This window comes from Zophobas morio, unplaced genomic scaffold (genome assembly GCF_036711695.1).
Source record: "Zophobas morio isolate AGI-343-1 ecotype UQ-CSIRO unplaced genomic scaffold, CSIRO_AGI_Zmor_V1 ptg000023l, whole genome shotgun sequence".
Lineage (NCBI taxonomy): Eukaryota > Metazoa > Arthropoda > Insecta > Coleoptera > Tenebrionidae > Zophobas > Zophobas morio.
In genome coordinates this window covers 13,142,729-13,166,563 of record NW_026972128.1, presented here as the reverse complement: position 1 = coordinate 13,166,563, position 23,835 = coordinate 13,142,729, and the positions used below count along the sequence as shown (strand labels likewise).

Sequence of the window (23,835 nt, the reverse complement as noted above, 5' to 3'; positions counted from 1 at the left end):
GAACCCTTGGTTTCATTAATTACATTTTCACCCATTATCTCTGTTTCATTCGTGTATCGATTCTCCGAACTTTCATGGTATTTATAATTTTGCCCGTAGTAAAAGCAATGTTAGAGCAAAACCATAATGGAACCTCTCTCTTTGGCATGTGCCATGTCCTACCTTACCTATGCGGGATTTTAATTAACGCGCTTTTAAAAAATTCACCGTCATGCATGAATTAAAGGGTAGTTTCCCGTGGGTCGTGATTTATGTATGGCGAAACAAAGCGTCGTCAATATTCGATAATGCACGCCGGCCATTAGCTCTTGTGCATCGGCATAATTACGGTGCTCCGGGTCGCAGCAGGCGAGGCACCGTCGCAGATCGCAGATAGCCGTGACAATGGCATGAATGCAAGATTTTGATACGTCTGTGGAGATACCGATATGAATGGGTCTCGTCATGAGGAGATTTGTTTCAGGAAAGGGAACGCCAGCGGCAGCGCGCCGGGAAATGTGGAATGGACGTTTTGTGTTCGGAAAAGCGCGTTAATTGAGGTCACGTGATGGCGTAATTCATCGCACAGTTATGAGAAAGCTTAATTACTGCGCTCACCATGGGCACGCCGAGCTTTTTTATCAATTATCCACCTCATGGTTCCGTTCTTTTAAACCGACCACACCATGATTTGTGAGGTACAGGAACCGATCCATTATTCGATTATCTGATGGTTCGACTTCGGGACTTCAGACTGTTTGTGAGTTTTGAGTGGTCGTTCTTTAAAAGAGCGACAAGTGATGTACGCGCTGGATTTTTTCGATTTGGGTTCAAACTTACTACATTATTTAATGGAAAATGTCAGATAACTTTCTTATTTTTGCTTATACTTAAGTATATGTTGATCTTTTTGCTTAGTTTTATCTTTGCACCGTACCAGATATAGGATGCAAAAGCAATTTACTGCCATTAAAAGTTACTTATTTTTAGTACCACGTATACTTTATACAACGTGATTCATACGTAATAATCAGAATAGAATTGGGAATGCAAACCATGAATACGCTTCCGAAAAATTTGTAGATGTATATACTGTTCAGAATGTATAAGGTTAGGAAATCTGACAAAAACTGTAACACTGTTTGCAGTAATTTCACACTTCGCATTTGAAGACATTTTAATCTCTTAACAATTGACGACATTCAAAAGTTGATAGCCGCCAAAACTTAATAAATGTTTAGTATTTTTGATAACGTAAAAAATAAATCCACCCTATATCTGAAAATATATTTTGGCTTGCATCTTTGGCTTGATCAAGCTGAAGCTAACGTTGTCATTATGACCAAAAATTAAATCAATATGAAAAATTTGTTGTTTTAACAGGATTGTCACTGTAACCATGGTCGTTATACATAAATACATTATGATCCAAAACTGTTCAGATAAAGGAAGGTGTGATGAGCGCGCACAGTAGATGATTGTGTTGAAAAGAAATAAAACAAGCTTACGTGCATTAATCACGACCTCTCTTTATCTGAAAACTTTTGTTTTATGCGGTATAAATGTATTAAGTCTTGCCAAAATATGACGTGCAGCCGAGGTCGTTATAAGCGATTTCTACTGTATAATTAAACAAGGCATAAAGCTTAAAGCGATATTAATAAATATAATTCTGTTATTTATTTTACAATTTATTATGTTTGAATATTTGTTGTACAAAGAGCGTTAACTCTTACTAACAAGAAAAACGGGTTCGGGGAAGTTGCCTGGTCGAGAACAGCGTTGTAACCACTTACGAATTCGAAATGTGGGCGGCAACTGGTTTTGCAATACAAACATTCCATTGAGAATTTCCAGTGTGATTGTATTCTCACTCGGGGTAAAAAATTATTTTTATAATACTGTATTTTCTGCTCAACACTTTAGGCACACAATTTGCACTTAAGGTGACATGTTTGTTTTAGCTTGACTAAATTTCATTGGTCATTTTTGTGTCAGTGTAAAAAAAATGATTTAAAGCGATTTATCCAGAGCTTTCTCGCCCCTGAGGTTCATTCAAACAGGTTCAGTTTCTTCAGTTAAATACCCCTTATATGTAGGTAATTAGGTATATTATAAAATTTTCATAATCGTAACTTAGGTGCCAACCAAAAAAATCTTTCTTAAATTTTTTATCAAATTAATTGGAGACGTTTCTGACACCTACACAGTCTGCCAACACAGTCATTTATGTCTTTTGATTACGTTAATTAATGTAATTAAAAATAGCCTGCTCCTTATAACTGCCTTCGTGGGACTATCATTAAAAACTAATCTATACAGAATTTATTGAATGGATTCTAAATCAATTTTGGCCTCATTTTAAAATCAGAGTCGCACAAAGCATAAATGAATTAACACTGTTACTAAACAATGAACCTGTTTTACAGATTCATCTTTTCCATTATAAAAAGAATAACCTTGCAGGTATGCGTGGCATGTGTACGATGATACTGAGTTTCTTCTTGAATGTTAGAAATATCTGATTAACTTTCGTGCAAAGGAGTTATTTCTTTTCAGGCGTTCACGTTTCACTAACCTAAATTATAATAACTAGTTGTGATCCAGTTTCACTCTGGAGGATTCATTTCAGCATTGTGCATCCTGAATGGAATAATGTCTCTTATGGGAATTTAATATATTTTCATATCATGAACTGAACATTTACAGGCGGCAACTTGTCAAAGTAAATAACAGACATTAAAACTACAGCTCATAATATTAAATGGGGTTCGCTGCTGTTTTACACTACTGTAACTAAACCAGGTAGTCCAGGTACCCAGATTTGCGGCAATATACTTTTGATGTACGTTCTATCGCTTAAAAAATTACAACTTTTTTTATTTATATTTTACATTTAAAGTCAACTAAAGTAATTTATTTTTAAAATGGTTTTCTGATGACACTCGTTAAAAAAGCTCGAGATGTACGTTATATGTTTGTCTTAATTTTTAGTGTTTACAAACAAAAAATAAAACATTTTCCACCACGTCCGGATTATTTCTCTCAAAGGCCCGCTCAGCCGCAACGGCATCTACCGTATCCTTGCATATCAATCCCTAATAAATTAGTATTCACACGTACGTTATTTATGGTTCAATTTCTTACACACGCTGTCCTTTATAAAACCCATTGCAATCCAGTTGTTATCAACACGTAGGTAATACATAAAACAGGCTATCTGCCGAACCATAAATAAAACAATTGTGAATACTGACGTACATGACAGATGCCCTTACGTATGAGTGGGCTTTAACGATTTCCGGTGAGAACAATTTTATTACGGATCGAACAATTCTTACTAAAAATGTTGTAAACACTGTGGGCAACATTTTTACTCTTTTTAACGTTTTATTATTTCCCTTATGGCACTTACTTGCGCTGCGAACTGTCAATAAACATCAACGTTGGTTAGCCTGTGAATATTCTGATGACTCAGCTGTATTTTGTAAACACAAAAACGTAAATGTTGTTATTCTTTGTCTTCAAAGGTGTTGCCGTCAAAACAAGAGCTTCCGCCACCTCTATATTAATTATATTTTAGTCTGAGGGTAAAATTTATTGACATAATATTTTATACAAATATCTTCGTGCTTAAATTCTCAACACAAAGGGGTGCTTTATTTTTGCCTTTGCTTCTTTTACTTCTCGTGTTCGGAATTAAATGAAAAGACTTACCTAATTTTTCATTAATTCTGGGTACACAGCAAGTTGGTGAAGTCATCAAAAAATTTTGTTAAGGAAATCTTGAAACATAACATAGCATGCTCCCTCTGTAGGTTAATATTCCAGCCTACTTTTTATTTTAAGATAAATGGATTATTGTCAAAAAATAAAATTTGTATTATGAAATTTTAAAAGTTGTCTGAGAAACTGGTCTTATTCGACGGATTATGCTTTAAGGTCGAGGGAAGTTCCCATTAATCAAATTTACATCAATTTTTTTTGTGGTTAATTGTAAGTAAAATTCTCAAAATTTTATAAGCTGGTATATTGTTGACAAGTAAACAAGTAAACAACTCAAAAAGGTACAAAGTAATAAACGCTGTTTTGATAAAGCGTTCTACCCATTGTCAATGTATTTTTATAACATAAACGGATGTACAGGTATTGATTTCTTTTGAGAGCGAAAATTTTATGGTTTAGTACTAGTGCTCCTTGTACTATTGGGCTAATTAATTATTATTATTACTGGTACGTACTTTTTATTGACTTCTGGATAATTTTTGGAATTTGTTCGACATATTCTGGAGAGGCCGTCTAATTTATTAATCATATATTTTCAAGTTAACGTAGAATAAGAAGGTCTATAATTACTTAGTTTTAGAAGTTTTATACAGGGTTGCTAAAAAGTATCTAAGCAGTTGAATATCTCGAGAACGGTTAGTTGGATCTTCTTGAAATTTGGGTTATAAGTACTTCAAAATGCTCAAGCTCTATTTTCTGTAATTTTTTTAAACTTTAATCTTCAGTTGTTTTCAAGATGCAAGGCGCATTTGATTTTTTTTTCTATAGCACCACTAGCCAAATCGTCAATTTTTGAATACACTAAAATGATACCGTTAACAGAACCTGAAGGAATAGAAATCTATGCTATGGCGACAGACGTCGAAGCAATATTGAAGTAGCAGCACTTTTTAATGAAACTCATTACAATCGAGAACAAGTCTCTAGGTCGACGGTTTCAAAAACATTGCGCAGATTTGACGAAACTAATAATGTTAGAAATCGTCAAAGAACCGGAAGATCAAAAAATGTTACAAATGACTCTCTTAATATCAAGTTTGATGTAACTGAAACTCCAAAAACTTCAGTGCAGCAATTAGCATTAAAGCACAATATGAGCAGAGGCTCAGTTCAAAAAATACTCAAGTGGGATAAATATCATCCATACAAAATTCATTTATTACAAGAGTGAGGATGACTTTGACCACAAAATCGAATTTTGCGAAATAATAGCAGACAGACTAAATCAGGACGGCAACTTCATAAACCAATTATTATTTTCTGATGAGTCTACTTTTTCTTTGAATGGGCATGTTAATCGCCATCACTGTAGATACTGGTCCAATACAAATCCATGGATGGGGGAGGTTCATACACAGTATCCCCAAAAAATTGGTTTGGTGCAGCATTATTGGTCGCCACATTGTAGGCCCCTTCTTCATTAACGGGAATTGAACGTTTGACTCATACCTCAACTTTTGCAACAAAGTAGTATTCCTCGACTTGGATAAATATTTCCCAACTATGAAAACTCAAATTTACTTGGAAAGTCCATCTGGTTCTAACAAGATGAGACACCATCTGACTTCAGACGTCAAGTACGGCATTACTTGAATGAAACTTTTCCGGGAAGGTGGATAGGACGGAGGGGAGCAGTTGAGTGACCAACTAGGTCATCCGATTTAACACCACTTGACTTTTTTCAGTGGGGTTATGTAAAAAATCGAGTTTATGTTGTAGACCACAAAGCATCGAAGAACTCCAAGACAGAATGTTAAATGTGGTTACTGACATTTCTCCTAATATTCTAATAGATTCACTTGAAAACTTTGTGCAACGTATTTACTATTGCCAGGAAGTACTTAAATGGAGAACATTTCGAACATTTGTTGTAAATTTTTTGTTTTTACTTCCCGAGCGTAAGCAAAGGAAGTATTGTAATCGAATCGGTCGGCCGACTCTCTACTTTTACGTTTTCTCGATCTTTCATGACCCCTAGAAGACGAAAAAATAGGTCTCCCACTTCCGTCTGTCTGTCCGTCTGTCCGTCTGTCCGTCTGTCCGTCTGTCTGCCATTCCGGATTTTTATTAGACAGATGATCTCCGAAAGTAATGGACCGATTGTTGTGAAATTTTTTACTTATATTAGGAATATCGTGTAGATGGTAAAACGCTAACCAAAATTTGTGTAATCATCCTCACCACAAATGCGATGACGTCACTTCAAAATTGTACATAGTAAATGGGTTTTAAATTGTATAAAATTACATAGTCCTACACATGTAGTTTACGATTCCGAAATGAGTTTTTACCCGAAACGTCCAGATTTTTGGAAAAAAAATCAAAATTACAAGACAACATTTTGCAATTTAATTTTGAATCTGCTAACTCGAATGCTTTGAAATGTTGCAGATGTTTTAAGGCTATAAAGAGCATCATAAATCTTTTGCTAAAATATATTTGGTTATCCCCTCCAAAAATTTGATGACGTCAGCTCAAAAGTTTGCCGAATAAATCTGATCTAAAATGTACAAAATATGATGAGTCTGTACTTGTGATCTATCACTCCATTCATATTTTTTGGATGTGCATATACCGGGTGACTCAAAAAAAAAATGAATGCGTAAATTTATTTTACTGATTTACTCAGGAACTACAAAACCGAATGCTTTGAAATCTTGAAGATGTTTTAAAATTATCATAAGCATGGTAAATTTTTGATCAAAATATATTTGGTCGTCCCCCCTAAAAAATTTATGACGTCACCACAAAATTTTGCTGAAAAAATCCTATCTAAAATGTACAAAATATGAGGGTGAGTCTCTTTTTGTGATTTATCATTCCATTCAAATTTTTTCGATTTGCATATGTATAAAGGGTGACTCAAAAAAATTAATGAATTCGTAAATTTATTTTATTGAGTTAATCAGGAACTACAAAACCGAATGCTTTGATATCTTGCAGATGTTTTAAGGTTATAAAAAGCATAGTAAATGTTTAGTCAAAATATATTTTTGCTTATCTTCTCCAAAAAATTGATGACATGAGCTCGAAAATTTGCCGAATAAATCCTATCTAAAATGTACAAAATATGATAAGTCTCTTCTTGTGATTTATCATTCCGTTCATATTTTTTCGATTTGCATATACAGGGTGACCCAAAAAAAAATGAATGCGTAAATGTATTTTATTAATTTAATCACGAACTACAGAACCGAATGTTTTGAAATCTTGCAGATGTTTTAAGGTTATAAAGAGCATAATAAATTTTTAGTCAAAATACATTTGGTTATCTTCTCCAAAAACTGATGACGTCAGCTCAAAAGTTTGCCGGATAAATCCCATCTAGAATGTACAAAATATGATGAGTTCGTACTTGTAATTTATCATCCCATTCATTTTTTTGAATTTACATATACCGGGTGACTCAAAAAAAAAAAATGAATGCGTAAATTTATTTTATTGGTTTACTCAGGAACTACAAAACCGAATGCTTTGAAATCTACTGCGAAAAAAAAACATAATAGGCATGCAGTCGTTACGTTTCTGATAGCGAGGGAAGTACTGTCTAAACTCTTTAGACCAATTTTTTAAATGTTAGTTTGATCCTTTTTCAATAATGTGATTTTTTATTTAAATTTTTTAAAAAGCTTTCATTAAATCACTTTTTATGTTGGCATCTTTATTTCAGTTTATGTATTCTCAGTTCTATGACAGTATTGTCAAGGCTAGCGACGATTTTCTGATTCTGAGTATTTTTATTTTACAATTTATTTTATCATGTTGGGAAAAAATAAAATAATGCATGCGTTATATTTTTGAATTCAGAAAAAAATGCACTATACAAAAACGAAACAAATGTTACTAAGCATAATAGTGCGTAATTGGTGCTATTTAAAAAAATTCAAGTGAGCCCTGCATCTCAAAAACAAATGAAGTACATATAACATTTGAAAAAAATCCAGAAAATAGAACTTGAATATTCCTAGGCACAGCCCAAATCTCAAAAAGATTCAACAAACCGTTCTCGCGATATTCAACTGCTTCCATACTTTTTAGCGAGCCTGTATTTTCTGTAGCTTTATGCCTGTTTTAAATTATTCGTATTGTTGTCATACGTGTGTGATCCCACAACTCAGTTAGTGTCTCGTCTTAAACAAGCTTCTCAGTAGATAATGGTGCGTTTATCCCACTTGTAACGTAAAAACATTACAGTAGATATTTATCGATTTATCAAACTTAGTAGATGCTGAGATAAAAATAAATGTATTTTAAGTTATTTAAAGATAAAAAAGCTATTATATATAATTACGATATAATAAAATATTTAGATTAGGAAACTTTTCTGCTACCACTACAACACAACACGAGAATTTAAGCCCAGGTCGTCGTTCTCGGTCGGTATTTACTGTTCGATTAGAGGGGCCCCATACATACGGCATTTGCCAGCACTCCATCGAACGTTACCCAACTGCAAACAATTCACACCAATATCTTTTAGAAACAGCACTTTCCAATTTACTAATCAACAATGCAAACAATGCCGCTCGCCGGTATATCGACGGCTTTTTTTATAACTCTTCCATAAATTGTCGACTTTGTTTACTGACCTAAGTACACTTTGTGGCGGCGACAACAAAAATTTACTCTATGTTACAGTGTAGAACCTGGTAACCCTTTTATGACTCCTCTGCCGACATCGCAGATATGCATATCTGTAGGTGCTCGAAGTACAATGCCTGTCTGACGTCACAGACGAGTAAGTGAGGGCGGCGCATTGTTAGGTCATCAGAGAACCATTCATATCACTTCGTGGGACAATGGGCTCAAACTCGAGCACGACGTCTTCAAACTAGCATTGCTGCCGACCTGCCAAACCCACTCCTAGTCTAGTGCTCGCCGACAGACTGCTGACTCGAATTAATCATCACTAGTAATTGTCCTTGGAGCTTTGAAGTTCCACCACTCGAGCGCTAGAGCTTCCCAAGGAACGGAAACATTTATTAGGGGCATTCCTTATCTCCCTGACGCTCCTTCGTTTCTTTATGCGCTCGCTTTCTTTACAGCTAGGGTTTTCCGGTAGGTACACCTATAGGGCCGGTCCGCAAAAAATGAGATGTGAGGTATTTCTCATGTTAAAATGAATAGAAATTTTTTGGGAAAAATTTTCAGGATATAAATATGAAAGATTTACATAGAATAACTTTAAAGCGTCATTAGTGTTGAACTAATAATACAGCGTGATTCAGTGAAAACTCCTGACGGAAATGTTTTTGTAAAACTCTTCGGAAAAAACACGTTAATTTACTCGTCTTATAATAATATTTGAAAGTTAACTGTCAACGTGTTTCAGCAATGCACTTCAACTAAAAGTAGAACAAAATTTAAATAACAGGGAAAACCACGTCGGCAGAGTGCTTAGTGTTTTCGTGTGGGTATTACTTTTAAAATTATTTCCGTCTGGTAATGAGCAGGGAATGTTCCAAACGTTACCATTAAATAATGCAATTAAAATTAATAAAATATCGATCATATGCTTCCGTCTGTCTGTCTGTCTGTCATCTGTCTGACGGCGATTTTATTAGACTGATAATCTTAGAAATTTCTAGACCGATTACTGTGAAATTTTAGGAGTGTGGACGAAAAATGTGTATATTATCGAAATTTATTTAAACGTAAACACAAATGTTGTCTTATCAATTTTAATACCACACTCAGCAGTTGTAATAAATAGTAAATATGTTAAAGTAACCAGAAAATCAAGATTTTCAAAACAGTAGTAGATAACACAGTAAACAAAATGTTTTATTTCTGAGTGGGGCAAGATACAACCTTTTTTTCAGAACAGCCATTTATTTTTACATGCTGTAACTGATGGTGTTACAAACGTGTTTTACTTTTGAAATTACGATTCATCCCGTTATTTGAATTTTTACTTCCCGAGCGTAAGCTAAGGAAGTATGCAGATACTATAATAGGGTCCATCTGGCTACTTTCATATTTCCTGGACGTCTGTCTGTCGTCTGTGTCGATTTTTATTAGATAGATACCCTCCGAGTGTTGTCAAATTTTAGATGTATGTTAGGAATATTGTGCAGATGGTAAAACGCTAACTAAAATTCGTCTGATCATCTCCATCAACAGTCTGATTATGACACCTCAAAAGTTTACATGCTAAATGCTAATTACATTTTATAATGTAAGATTCGCTTATACTTCTGGTTTATAAATCCACCTTGATTTTTATTATCATTTATTTTACTTTTATTTTTTTACGACATTATATCTGGTTCATCTTCATAACAAGCACGTGGTGATCGAGCGTTTTAAGCTCTGCCCGCGTGAGTTCGAATCTCGTCCTTCAAAACTATATTTTTTGTGAAACTTTGCATTGTGAAAAAATTTAATTTAAAATATGGTTGTACAAGCTAAGAACAATGAAAATATATGTATTAAAAAATGAAATTGTATTATGAGGTTTCAACTATAAGCATTCTGCATAATGTTTGTTTTTAACTTTGTTAAGTTCACAAGTCGAAGTTCGAGAAAAATCATTAAAAAATTCCTTACGTCATTTTGACAAAAAGACAATATGAAGCGATATCAATTAAAAAAGGTGAAAAATTAGTCATTGTTGTCTCAGATTCACACTGAACATGAATAATTTTGATTTTTTTTTTTCCAAAAATATGAATGTCATTTATTCGGCAAAATTGTAAAATGACGTCATCGTTTTTAGAGCGGCATAAACGAATACATTTTGATTTACTATGCTTGTCTTTAGAGCACTCAGTTTGGCAATTTCAAAGTTAAAATAGAAAATGTTTTTATACTAATTTGATTTTTTCCAAAATTCTTCATCTCGTTGCTGGTGGGGAAGATTAGAAAAATATTGGTTAGCGTTTTATCGACATTTCCAACATACATATAAAATTTGACAACAATCGGTGCGGTAGTTTCGGAGATTATATGTCTTATACAGACACAGACAAATGACAGCCAGACGGAAACGTCTAGGAAGCATAATCGATACAACAATGATGTTTCAGAGACTGGTAAAGTTCAGTACAAACAACTTTTAACTTTTATCCTACAAACAATACTTACTTTTTAATTCATAATCTCTGCTTGCGAAAATCCCATTGTACAGAGAAAAGTTCAAAGAAATTTAATAAGCAATTTTAGAAGCAATAGTAGATTAAATTTAAACTAGTACTTATAGCTATTTAACGAACAAGTTTGTTAATAAAGGCGATTAATAATCGAGATATTTTAACGCGCGAGGAATGTTCGAAATTATTAATCGCTAATTAACAGTCTAGTTAGTTACAATACTTTTCCGGTGATCGTAATTTTGAAAAAATTACTGAAAACTCAAAATCTGAAATCTAACCAAACATACAAGTGAAATTTTTTCTGAATAAACATTTGTTTATTAAATTTGTATATGTCCAAATCATGATGGATGCATAAAGTGGATCGAAGCATAAGAATACTTTGGCCACAAGCGTGCTACTGAGTAGTACTGATCCTTTTGGGAAATTTCGGAGAAGGATGCAAGTAGTAGGGATTCCGAACACCTTACAACCAGCTTTCCGGTGCACCAAGTAGCAGACTTTTTTGTTAAAGCACTTTGCTTCTTTCTGGAAGCAAATTTAGTGACGCCACATTTACCTTTTCTACTTCCGGAACAGTTAAAGAATCCATTTGTATGCAATTTCCCATTTTGAATTTTGATTTGGGAAATTTTTGACATTCAGAAATATGACATTTCACGTAAGGAGGTGTATATCTGGTTGCCTAAAAACATGCATTAATCTCCTCATTAAACGATCATCGGAAATTATATATATGTAACGTTAAAGTAAATGAAAAGAAATGTGTAGCACGTACGTTTCGAAAGAATTTTCCCTAACAAAATTTTGTGAAAACGTCACCAACATTTTTGCAAAGACACATATGGGATTTATTCGGAAAAATTTTGAGATGACGTCATCAGTTTTTTGAGGGGATTAAACAGATATGTTTTGTTTAAAAATTTACCCTGTTTATGATAAGTTTAAAACATCTGCAAGATTTCAGAGCATTTGGTTGTGCAATTCCTGATTTATTCAATAAAATAAATTGACTCTTTAATTCATTTTTTGAGTCACCCTGTAGAAGTAATTCTAAAATCTGTGAGTGCGTTGACAAATCACAAGTAAAAACTCATCATATTTTGCATATTTCAGAGAGGATTTATTAGGGAGGGGATAAACGAATAAATTTTGCTTAACGATTTACCATGATTACGATAACCTTAAAATATTTACAAGCCAAATTGCAAAATATTGTTATACAGTTTGAATCTGAATGTCTAGGGTGAAAGGACTATCTTATTTTATAAAATTTAAAAAAAGGTACTATCAGTGACTATGTATTTATTATTTATTAACATCTATACTCACTGGTACTATTATAAATTTTGGAGAAGACGTCATCCCATTGGTGGTGGGGATGGCTAACCAAATTTTGTAGTTAGTGTTTAACCATTTACATGATATTCCCAATATACACGGTTCGGTAGTTTCGGAGATTACGTGTCTAATTAAAATGGATACAGACACCAGATAGACAGACATACAGACAGACAGACACGCGGAAACGGGAGACCAGTTTTTCGCACTGTAGAATCTAGACACGTCGAGAAAATATAAAAGTACCTCCTTAGCTTACGTTCGGGAAGTAATTAACTAGTTAAACCATTCTTGAGATAATCCAGAAAATTAAATAACAAATGTATTCATTTGTTTGAGACGTTCTGCCATTATTATTCGTTTTTCAAATTTTTTTGGAATGATCTGCCTTCTCACCAAAATTTTTAAGATGTCCGTTATGTGTTTTCTTCGAGAAACTAGAAAATTTGATTGTGCATAGTTTTTTCAAGACAACAAGTATGCATTTATACGTTATGTTAAAATAATATGATGGACATTCACTCCAGATAAATTTTAAAATAACATTATCAATTTGTAGATTGAATGCTTAGACATATTTTTATTTGTGTTTGATCATTTTCAAGATATTTTTTAACGTACTAAATATAAAATTCCGAACTAATGGTTAGATGGTTTCAGAAATTATCTGTCAAATAAATTTTTCAACAGACTAAAAGATAAAAACTGGGAACATGCATTTTTATATTCGGAAACTTAAATTTAGTCATCCGACCTTATTACATTATTTCTTTAGTTAACAACGTTTTAGAAGTAAAAATTAAATTTCTTCTTAAACAGCAATTTTACTCACGAATGGCCCTGTCACTTCATTCGAAAAATTGCAGTGCAATACAATCTGCTAATTTTATGAGCGAAATTAGAAGACTTGTTTTATACAAATTCTAGACGTAAAGAACAAACATTGTGTTATTTTAACGAACTATTAAAAAAGTAACCTTGTTCCATGCATGCACTGACGTAACTACCATTAGAACAGAGTGGAGTAATACGCAAGGGATGGGCACACGTGCTCTGGTTACCATATTAAAATTAATTTTTTTCTCTAGTTTACTTCACACGTAAATTATTTCAAAATGTTGATTATTTAAAGAAGTATGCTAACCTCTCCTTTCTCTGGTTCCGTCACCGATTCCATAGTTATTGTTACAGTGAACTGTTTAACGTGCAGTTAGTTTCAACATCCTACTGTGTAACGGTGAGACTATATAAATTACACCGAAAAAAACTTACGAAAATCATTACCATCAAGCGCAAACGGTTTTCTAAAAAAAAATATAATTTTCTAATTAATTCTTATTAGCCTCTGATGTAATTGGAATTTCGCAAATACATTACAAATTTATTGGGTAGAAGATGAGAATTTTTATAGCATTAAATTTAACTAAGTTAAATTAAAATTGAAATCAACTGAAAAACTTCGCTTCTACAGCGTCATCATTTTTCCCGTTTGATCTTTTAAAAAATGTCGAGAATCTAAGTTATTTATTTCCGTAAGTGCCACGTAATGTACGAACGTAAAATGACGATAATTTCTCTTCCTCATATCCGTTGTAAGTTGTTTTTTGATAGACACACTACAACGACAATAATTTCGAAGCTATTAAAAGTTTCTTTTGTGCGGTAGTGCGGTATTCATTGTTCTCTGTTCTTTGTATGAGATAATGAGCAATTTGTAGCAGGAGGATATTAAAGACATCCACACGCACGTCCAGCTGACTTTTAAACTTTAATTCCGACAATACAATAAGGTATATTACTGCACCGCCGCAACATGAGGTTTTTTCACGCTACGGTACTTTATTATTCTCTGCACTCCACAATTCGTGATAAGCCACAATGAATGATAATAGTTCTTCAAAGTTTGCTTCGAAAAGGGAAACGTCGAATTCATTTTTAACAAAGCTTTTAGGTTTTAACATCAGTAGACCTGAAAAGACAATAACATTTTAATCAGCGCTGCTTTCGACGTCAGGTCAAAGCAAAAACAAAAACCTCATTAATTTAAATTTACTCACAAATCTACACAAAGTCTGAAAATTCTCGTAAATCTTTAGAATTAACTGTAGCAGTCTAAATCGCAGTCGGTCTTAAATAAGCGCTTCCGGTGTTTCCAACTTGCATAACTTAGTCCCTGTTCTGATTATTATATCCGGGAAATGTTCATTTACATACTTATTTGACAAGAATGGACAAACTTTGTATAAACGAGGACTTTCAGCGCTTCACATGGCTCGATTTAATTTTATGTTTTATTTATAACTGAATTCATTTAGTGCGGTTTTGACTTGATGACATTTTCTTAGCGTTTTTTCAGACCCGGCTTATTTATAAATGCAAATCTAGGATTTGTCTAAACTGTATTATGATGGGTTTGCTGACGAGACTTTAGGTCTATATTATAAGCGGGTCGGTCAGATCCCACCAATCGAGCAGAGGGCTCGAGGAATCTGACGGCCGATTATACTAGATTAACGTGACGAGGGGTGACTACCCTATAAAACAATCGAGACATTCTTACGTAAACGACAGTTTATCTACAGTTGTCAAAAATTATTGTCTATCACCTCTTTTTTTGCAAATAATTTTGAGGTGACGTCATCACATTAGTGGTGGGGATGATTTGGCAAACTTTGGTTAGCGTTTTACCATCTACTCGATTAAACATTATAGTTGTGGTTAATAATAAATTCATCACCTTCAACGGACCGATAGTAATTAGATCATTGCTATTCTTTTCATTACTGTTATTATGTGTATCTTGTATACAGTATACAGGTATCATTTATATGTATTTTCTTAGTAAACCACAGTTTTCTCAATTATAACCCTTATATTTTCAGCAAAGGCTAATCGGGACTGGTTATTTTACAAATGCTACCCTCATAATCTTGTATAAAATTTTAGTGGATACAAAAATAGCAGTCTGAGTATATACAGTCATTATATTTTCTTGTTGCACCTTTAAACTTACCATCACCAAACAATCTACTAACAAAAATGAACAAACTTTAAAACAGTCGTGTAATTAAGAGGAAAGTGTTAATTAATGTTGCCAATATCCTTGCATCGCTGTTTCCGTTAATACCCCGATTATCTCGTATACACAAACTAATTCGATTTCCGTGCCAGTGAATTTTTTCGCAATAACCCTAGAACGGGCACAGTGTTTCAGTCACAACTCGTTAATAATTTCCACAACCAACGGTGCAATTGACACACACAGCTACATAGAACGCCAGAACAGGACCGATGTAGTTGAATAGTACAACAATAACAGATAATGGTCCATTTGCCTTGCTTTAGGGACACTGTAATTAATTTATGCCTTGGGGCACGACTGCAACTGCCGTTATTATTGCTCCAAATTTGGATAAAGCGGAGCTTTTTACGCCATAATAATAAATTCGATATGCTTTGGGCTTTTAAATACTTGGCACACATGGTGGTTGCGATAACATATCGAAGTTCATAGCAGGCAGGGCACTCACCCGTTTTTATTAGACTGTATATTCATATATTATAATATTCGGGAGAAAATGCGAATTCGTTAAAATTTATGTCTGTTGTAGAAAAAAAATCGAATGCATTATTCTGTTCAAATGATCATTGCCTCAGTAAGCTTGTTTTTTAAAAAGATATGCTAGTTTTGATAAGATTTAACATTAGAAAAACTACATTAAGAAAGGTAAGATTGAGATTGATTTTTTTCATAATAATTTTTGGTTTTTACTACATATTTTCCTTCAAAATGCATTTTTACTTCCTAAACGTAAGCCAAGTAAGCGACTCCATCAGATGACTTTACCACTTTTATGTTCTCTCGACGTTTCATGAGCCCTAGAGTACGCAAAAGGTGGTCTCCCGTTTCCGTTTGTCTATTTGTCTGGCGTCTGGGTCGATTTTTTTAGACACATAATTTCCGAGACTATTGAACAGATTTCTGTCAAATTTTGTATGTAGGTATATTAGGAATATCATATGGATGGTTAAACGCTAACCAAAATTTGGCTAAACATCCCTACCACGTTGAGTTGAGTTCCTACCTTAGACATCCAGATTTTTGAAAAAAAAAAAATCAAAATTGTAGAACATTTCGCAATTTACCTTTGAAACTCTAAATCTGAACGCTCTGAAATCTTGCAAACGTTTTAAGGTTATCGTAATCATGGTTAATCGTTAATCAAAATTAATTAGTTTATCCTCTTCCAGAAAATTGATGACGTCATCTCAGATTTTTTCCTAATAAATCCTCTCTGAAATATGCAAAATATTATGACTCCATATGTATATTTGTGATTTATCAATGCACTCATACCTTTTAGAATTAGTTGTACAGGGTGACTCAAAAAAAAAAGGAATTAGGCAATTTAGTTTATTAATTAAATCAAGAACGACTCACTCCAATTGATATATGTATGTGTTTTTGCAAAAAATGACGTCATCACAAAATTTTGTAAGGAAAAATTCACTTGAAACAAACGCGTAGCACGTTTCGACGATTCTTTACATAAATTTAACATTACGTACATCTCTTTGTTTGAACTTCGGTTATGATAAAACAATAAAATTTGCAAATCACAATTTTTTGTTTTGTCATTTTCTTTCATTTTTCAATTTTTCCATTTTTTAATGTTTCGGTTTCATATTTTTTGGTTTTTTCTGCTTTAATTTTTTCAGTTTTTCAATTTCTCGACTTCAATTTTTCGATTTGCAGTTTTTCGATATTAAAATTTTTCATTTTTCGATTTTTCAATTTTTAATCTTTTCGTTGCCTTAATTTTTCAAGTTCTTAATTTTTATTTGTCATTTTCCCACTTTTTCAATCTGCCTTTTCTCGATTTTATATCACAGTTTTCCTTTTTATTCGTTTCGTTTATTTTTTCAATGTTTCATTCGATTTTATAATTTTTCATTTACTCCGTTGTTCAAATTTTCAATCTTAAATTTTTTACGATTTTCTGATTTCTTTAATTTTCAATGATTCGATTTTGCAATACATACAGTAAAACTCTGATATAACGAACGACCTACGGACAGCACTTCGTGTTCGTAATAAACGATTGTACGTACTAAAAGTATAACCAAAGAAATTTGTGTTTTATATGCTATTGAACACTAACTTTAAAAAAGATGTAATAAACTAGATTGTTCAGCACAAAAAAAGTTTTAAATATGTAGATAATTTTATTTTTTGAAAAGGTCTGCTATGTTTAACTCTCATAAGTAGTATTTTTTACATCCTATTTGTAACAACTGTAGTCCTTTCTGAAAATCTTCTCACCTAGTGAATTGTCAGCTACTTTTGCAAGGTCTTCTGCTTTCTGCCGAAGAACTTCTCCACTTAGTGGAACATTATAAGCTCTTTGCTGGCTAAACTATTTTAGAAGAGCACCATCTATGTCTTTTCTCACCGGATCACAAAGCCGCTTAAGTTTTTTCAAATTCTTACTAGAGTTTGCAGATCGGATCTTTTCTCGTTGTCCCGATATTGTTCACACAGTGGATTTGGATAGGTGAAATTCTTTGCAGAGGTCAACATTAAAGGCGCCTCTTTCTGGGTTTTCGATTATGTATATCTAATTTTGTAGACAAAGTTAACGAAAGTCTTTTTCTGTTATTAAGCGTCATTGTCTTAACGAAGTTAAAACACAACTGACTGCTACATTCCGGATGTTGTTGTGTTCCGTCTGGAATTGTTTCTAGGAAGTTTAAAGCCGATCTTATGTTCAACAGTTCGTTATAAGCAGTATGGTTATAGATTTTCGTACGTTATAAACAGGTGTTCGTTAAAACCGGTGTTCGTTGTATGCGATTAAAAAATGCATTGTTTATATGGGCATTTAGACGGGACCAAAAAATCCGTTCGTTAAAAGCAGGAGTTCGTTTTATGTGAAGGACGTTATAACCGAGTTCTACTGTATTTGGTTTTTTTGATTTAGCACTTTTTAGATTTTAAAGTTTTCCAATTATAATCTTTTGATTTTTTAATTTTTCGTTTCTTCATCGTTGCGTTTTTTCGTTTTTTCGATTTTCAATTTTGCAGTTTTTTGATATTAAAATTTTTCATGGTTCGATTTTTCAGTTTCCCTTTTTTTTAAGTTTTTCGATTCCTCAATTTTTCAAGTTCTTAATTTTTATTTTTCATTTTCCCGCTTTTTCAGTTTTCCTTTTCTCGATTTTATGCCACAATGTTTCGTTTTTTCGTTTCCTTTATTTTTTCAATGTGTCATTCGATTTTATAATTTTTCGTTTACTCAATTGTTCAACTTTTCTGTTTACGTTTCTCAGTTTTTAATTTTTTCATTTCCACAATTTTTCAAGTCCTTGATTTTTATTTTTCATTTTCCCGATTTTATATCACAATTTTTCGTATTTTTAGTTTCTTTATTTTTTCAATGTTTCTTTCAATTTTATAATTTTTCGTTTATTCAATCTTAGATTTTTCAATCCCTAGTTTTTCCATTTTTAAAATTTCTCAATTTTGTAATTTTTGACTTCCCAGTTATACGATTTTTCGATTTCAATACATATTTTGCACTTTTTTGGTTTTTAAGTTTGTCAATTTTAATCTTTCGATTTTTGAATTTCTCGTTTCGTCAATTTTTCAAGTTCTTGATTTCCAGTTTTTAGATTTTTTAAAGTTTTCACTTTTTACATTTTCGTTTCTTTCATTTTTCATTTTTCTATTTTACAATTTGGCAATTTTTCCATTTTTTTTTAAAATGGAAAAACTTAAAAAACCAAAAATTTAAAAATTGATAAAATGGAAAAACGAAAAACCGCAAATCGAAGAATTGAAGAAACGACAAACTCAAAAATTGAAAAACTAAAAATCAAAGAACTTAAAAACAAAAAAATTAATGATGGAACCGAAAAATTGGAAAACCCAAATAATGTAAAATCGAGAAATTATAGAATCGTCCAAATTGTAAAGTTGAGATTCTGCAACACTCAAAGATCTTAACATTGAAAAATTTAAAAAGTATTGAAAAATTGAAAAAGATTTAAAATCCAATAGTACTTGAAAAAGTGGAACATTTCAAAAATTATAATTATTATTACATATTTAAAATGAAAATTAGAAAATTCGCAAAAGTAAAAAATTGAAGAAACGAAAAATTGAAAAATCGAGAAACTGAAAAATCTGAAATTTAAAAAACGAAAACTTAAAAAATCTAAGAGCTGAAACTGAAAAATTGCGTATCGTGAAGTCGAAGGAATAAACAATTGCAAAATTGAACTTGAAAAACAAAAAAATATAAAATCGGAACATTGAAAAATCGAAAAATTACAAAATCTAAAATTTGAAAAATTAAAAAAATTATTTTTCGAAATTTTAGAAATCTATAAAGCTGCCAAAAATACAAATTTAAATTGCGTTAATGAACAAACTTGTTTCAACACTCCTTTGTCCACCCTTCTGTCTGACCATATTATTCTATATTAGTACCAAGATCTGTCAGTTTGTGCTCTACCTTTTAGTTACATTTTTTTTTCTCTCATTAATTTTGTGAAATATTTGTATGCAATTTATATAATTATTGAGTTTTTCTCCTCATAGCTACTTACAACCCCTTTAATTTATTATTGGTTTATTCTTTATTTATTCTATGTATTCTCTCTTTCACATAACTATGGAGCAGGTAGCCATTACCTGTCATTCATAAAATATATAATGTAAATTCTATTTTTCTATAAATGGTAAGTGTTCACTAATTGTGTTTTTAATACTCAATTTTTCCTGCTTAATATACAGGGTGCCGCATCCAAGTCTGGATATAGGGAATTAACATGGGAATTGGTTTTTATTTTATGATATCTCCCCAGATCACTTTAAAGCTATTATTGAGTGATGCATTTGTGGAGGTCGAAGAGGGCTATCGGCCAGTATTTTTTTCAAATCGTTGCATCGCGCTCATTCACTGTAAAAAGGTTTTAAAAATCGTATTTTGAAATTCGCGCCCGATCCGATTTGTCACGAAATGTTCCGTCGCACCGTCGAAGTTCGGCGATCGCGTCTTTGGAATATCCATGCAAAATTCAAATGTCAAAGTGAAATTAGAAATTATTCTCAGAAATCAACGAACAACTCAAACTGAATTATTTTATCCAGTGTGATGATTATTGTAGGACAAATTAGTCGGAATAAATGCACAAATTGATCCATTCATTCGTCATAGTGCGCGACCCCGTCAAACGAGCCATCTCGAACTACACTCAGACCGCATCCAAAAAGCCCGAGATGAAGACTTCGAGCAGCTGGTCTTCCTCAAAACCCCATCGGCAGGATTGTAACATGTCCTAGGAGCCCTCAAGCTAGGAATGTACTCGCGCTGCCTCACTCAGTAATCACTGAACGACTCAAATTGAATTATTTTATCCAATATGTCGATTATTGTAGGTCAATTTAAACGGAATAAATGCACAAGCTGCACAGAATATTTTATTAGGTTATGTTGCTGGTGCTGGTCGAGTCTTTATTACTAAAATCTCATTAAAATGCCATGTTCTACTGCGATTAGATGAAAAAGCGAGGGCCCGCTTTTCTTATTGTGTGATGATAAGATTTACCATCAAAACAGCTGGTGCTTTTGAAGAGAACCTTTTAATGAACCATTTAGATAACTACAAATAACAAAACTTAACAATTGTTGATGAATGAAGTAATGAAATATTGTACGAATCTGGAGAAGTATTGCACTATTTTCAAGAATTGCTCAAAAAGACTGCTCTCAGCAGCTGTACAGTAAGTAAGCCGATCTTCAAAACTTCTACGCTTGTTGATCAGCATTTGCGTTGCAATCTGAAGACAATATTTGTTGGACTGCTTGTTTCAGCGCGTCTCTGTTTGTATAGCTGGTATTGTTTGAATACAGATGGTCGTGAAGAAATCTCAAAAGAAAAAATTCCCAGAGATTTAGATCCCGCGAATGCACAGACCAATGGGGCGGTGCAAACTTTCCATTCCAACATTGCGGGAAAATACTGGTTCAAATAAAGAACATTTATGCGAGCTATATGGCTGGAGATTTGGTCCTGGATGTAAAAGACCTGCTGCAGATGCCTCACCCTTCGAGTCCCAGGAAGTATTTGCTGAGCGAGCATATTGTCCTACTTCTGAGCATTCAATCTAGATTCGATTAAAAGAGGTGCAATGACATGATGTCCTAGAAGCCCCAGTCAGACACTGACAGTTGCACGCCATTAATAACGATAGTCATGGACCACGTGAGGGTTGTGTTATGCTCAAATTTGATCGTTCTGACGATTATAACTTCCGTTAAGACCAAATGAACATTCGTCAGTAAAACAAATGTTCCTCAAAAACTCTCCATCAGCCTGGATTCTCTTAAGCATTCCTTCGTAAAACTCCCTACGTGAGAAGTAGTCCTTGGGCTTCAATTTTTTGTCATGATGCTTTTTGAAACTCTTCTATCCCATCTCTTTAAGATCCCTAGAAAACGTTGTGCCCACCTGATTTTATTTACTTTTTATCACCTTTGAAAATAAATGTAACTTTGTTTTGTGAAATATTATTTTTATTTTTGTTGTTGTTAACACAATAAACAAATAAAACAGTAACACAAAAGTTTCTGAATCCCAAAACACATTCGTAATAGAGAAAAATACTTTAAAATGTTGATGAGTCAATGTTCTACATTTCTCTCTCAAAAATTTCTTGTAACGAACATGCTTCCAGGTGGCAAAAATTCCAGCCCTGCTTAACGAATGTAAACCCAATTGACTTCCAATCTTTAGTGATTCGAAAAAAAAGTGTGAAAATTTCCCAAATTACCTACTAATTAAATTAACCGTTGAAAAACAAGCAGGCCCTCGCTTTTTCATCTAATCGCAGTAGAACATAGCATAACCTAATAAAATATTTTGTACAGTTTGTGCATTTATTTCGTTTAAACTGACCTACAATAATCATCACACTGGATAAAATAATTCAGTTTGAGTTGTTCGTTGATTTCTGAGAATAATTTCTAATTTCACTTTGACATTTGAATTTTGCATGGATATTCCAAAGACGCGATCGCCGAAATTCGACGGTGCGACGGAACATTTCGTGACAAATCGGATCGGGCGCGAATTTCAAAATACGATTTTTAAAACCTTTTTACAGTGAATGAGCGCGATGCAACGATTTGAAAAAAATACTGGCCGATAGCCCTCTTCGACCTCTACAAAGGCATCACTCAATAATAGCTTTAAAGTGATCTGGGGAGATATTATAAAATAAAAACCAATTCACATGTTAATTCCCTATATCCAGACTTGGATGCGGCACCCTGTATATACTCGACACATGTAAGCAAACTTTAGTAAAATTATCCATATACATATGTGGCGTCGACTTATTTCTTTCAATTAAAAATTCAAAAGTAGGAAAATTTGAAAAATTGAAAAATTTAAACTTAAAACCTCGAAAAATTGAAGAAACAAAAAAAGAAAATTTGAAGAGTTGAGAATTCAGGTTAAAAAACTTGCGAGAGTGTTATTTACGCCGCTGGTTTTACTGTATAGAAGTTGTTAGAATAAAACAAAAATCGCAACAATTTTTATAACTTTTCAAATTGGTCGGGCTACTCTTCAGGGGCGAGGGAAGTTCTGTCGAAATAACCTTCAACCAATTTTTGGAATTTTATTTGTTCAATCATCAAAGGATACCTTGATTTTTATGGTTTTCATCCTTCTTAAAATAATAATTAAAAAATATATGATCATTTCAAAACTGTAGTCTCTTTTAGGAGAACAAAATCTTAGCTTTTCTACTGAATTAAAAATGTTGGAGATGGGGGTAAGTCTCAGAACGAAGCACCCCGAATAAACCTTCTGCGCTTTAACGTAATACGTCTGCAATTCACAACAAAGTTGTAGCCAAGAACATCAGACAAAAACATACAAGCCCTGCTTTTACTGAAGATTACCACTCCGGCTTTAACATATTTCTTTGTTTTTTATCAGCTTGGATAAATAAAATTACACCAATTAGACTAACTTGCAATTAAGCTAGCTGAAATATTTTAATATTTAAGAGCCAAATTTATATAAATTTGTTTATTTACATGTTACCAATTTTGTAAACTTTCAGTAAGTAATAACTGATTTCTTTATTTTAAACCGACAAATTTTAGTGACTGCATAATACGGTTTGATTGTTCTGCATTTTGTTTTCGTCCCAGTCCAATAGCAATTTCGATAAGCTTTGAGCTTTTAAATATGTAGCACACATGGTGGTTTTGATAACATATCGAAGTTCGCAGCAGACAGGGCACTCACCCAGCGTTATTAGACCGTTCATACATAATGTACTGCGCTGATCGCTTTTTATACTCGGTACTTTGTTAGTGCGCCGATTGATGTGTCATTTCATTTGATTAAAGAGCCGAAAGTGACATGGTTCACGTAGTTTTTAGCTAGATAGATTGGAGGGAATTGAAACCCGGTATTCGCAGTATGTAATCACTGTACCGTGGTCTAGACTCTAGATGGACCCTTTGATATTTAATGTTACCCTGAAGAGTAGAGAGTTTGTATGAGGCTGTGGAATTAAGTTCGTTATGCTTCGGTTTTTTCATTATACCGT

At 33.1% G+C, this 23,835-nt stretch overlaps 1 long non-coding RNA gene across 1 annotated transcript; it reads left to right on the top strand.

Annotated features, from left to right (window-relative positions):
• The first annotated feature begins 20,158 nt into the window (after positions 1-20,158).
• LOC135134359 (uncharacterized) lies at positions 20,159-21,748 on the top strand. The gene is made up of 3 exons (XR_010281290.1): positions 20,159-20,587; positions 20,644-20,988; positions 21,080-21,748. It is a non-coding gene; the product is annotated as an uncharacterized LOC135134359 (long non-coding RNA).
• The last annotated feature ends 2,087 nt before the right edge of the window (positions 21,749-23,835 follow it).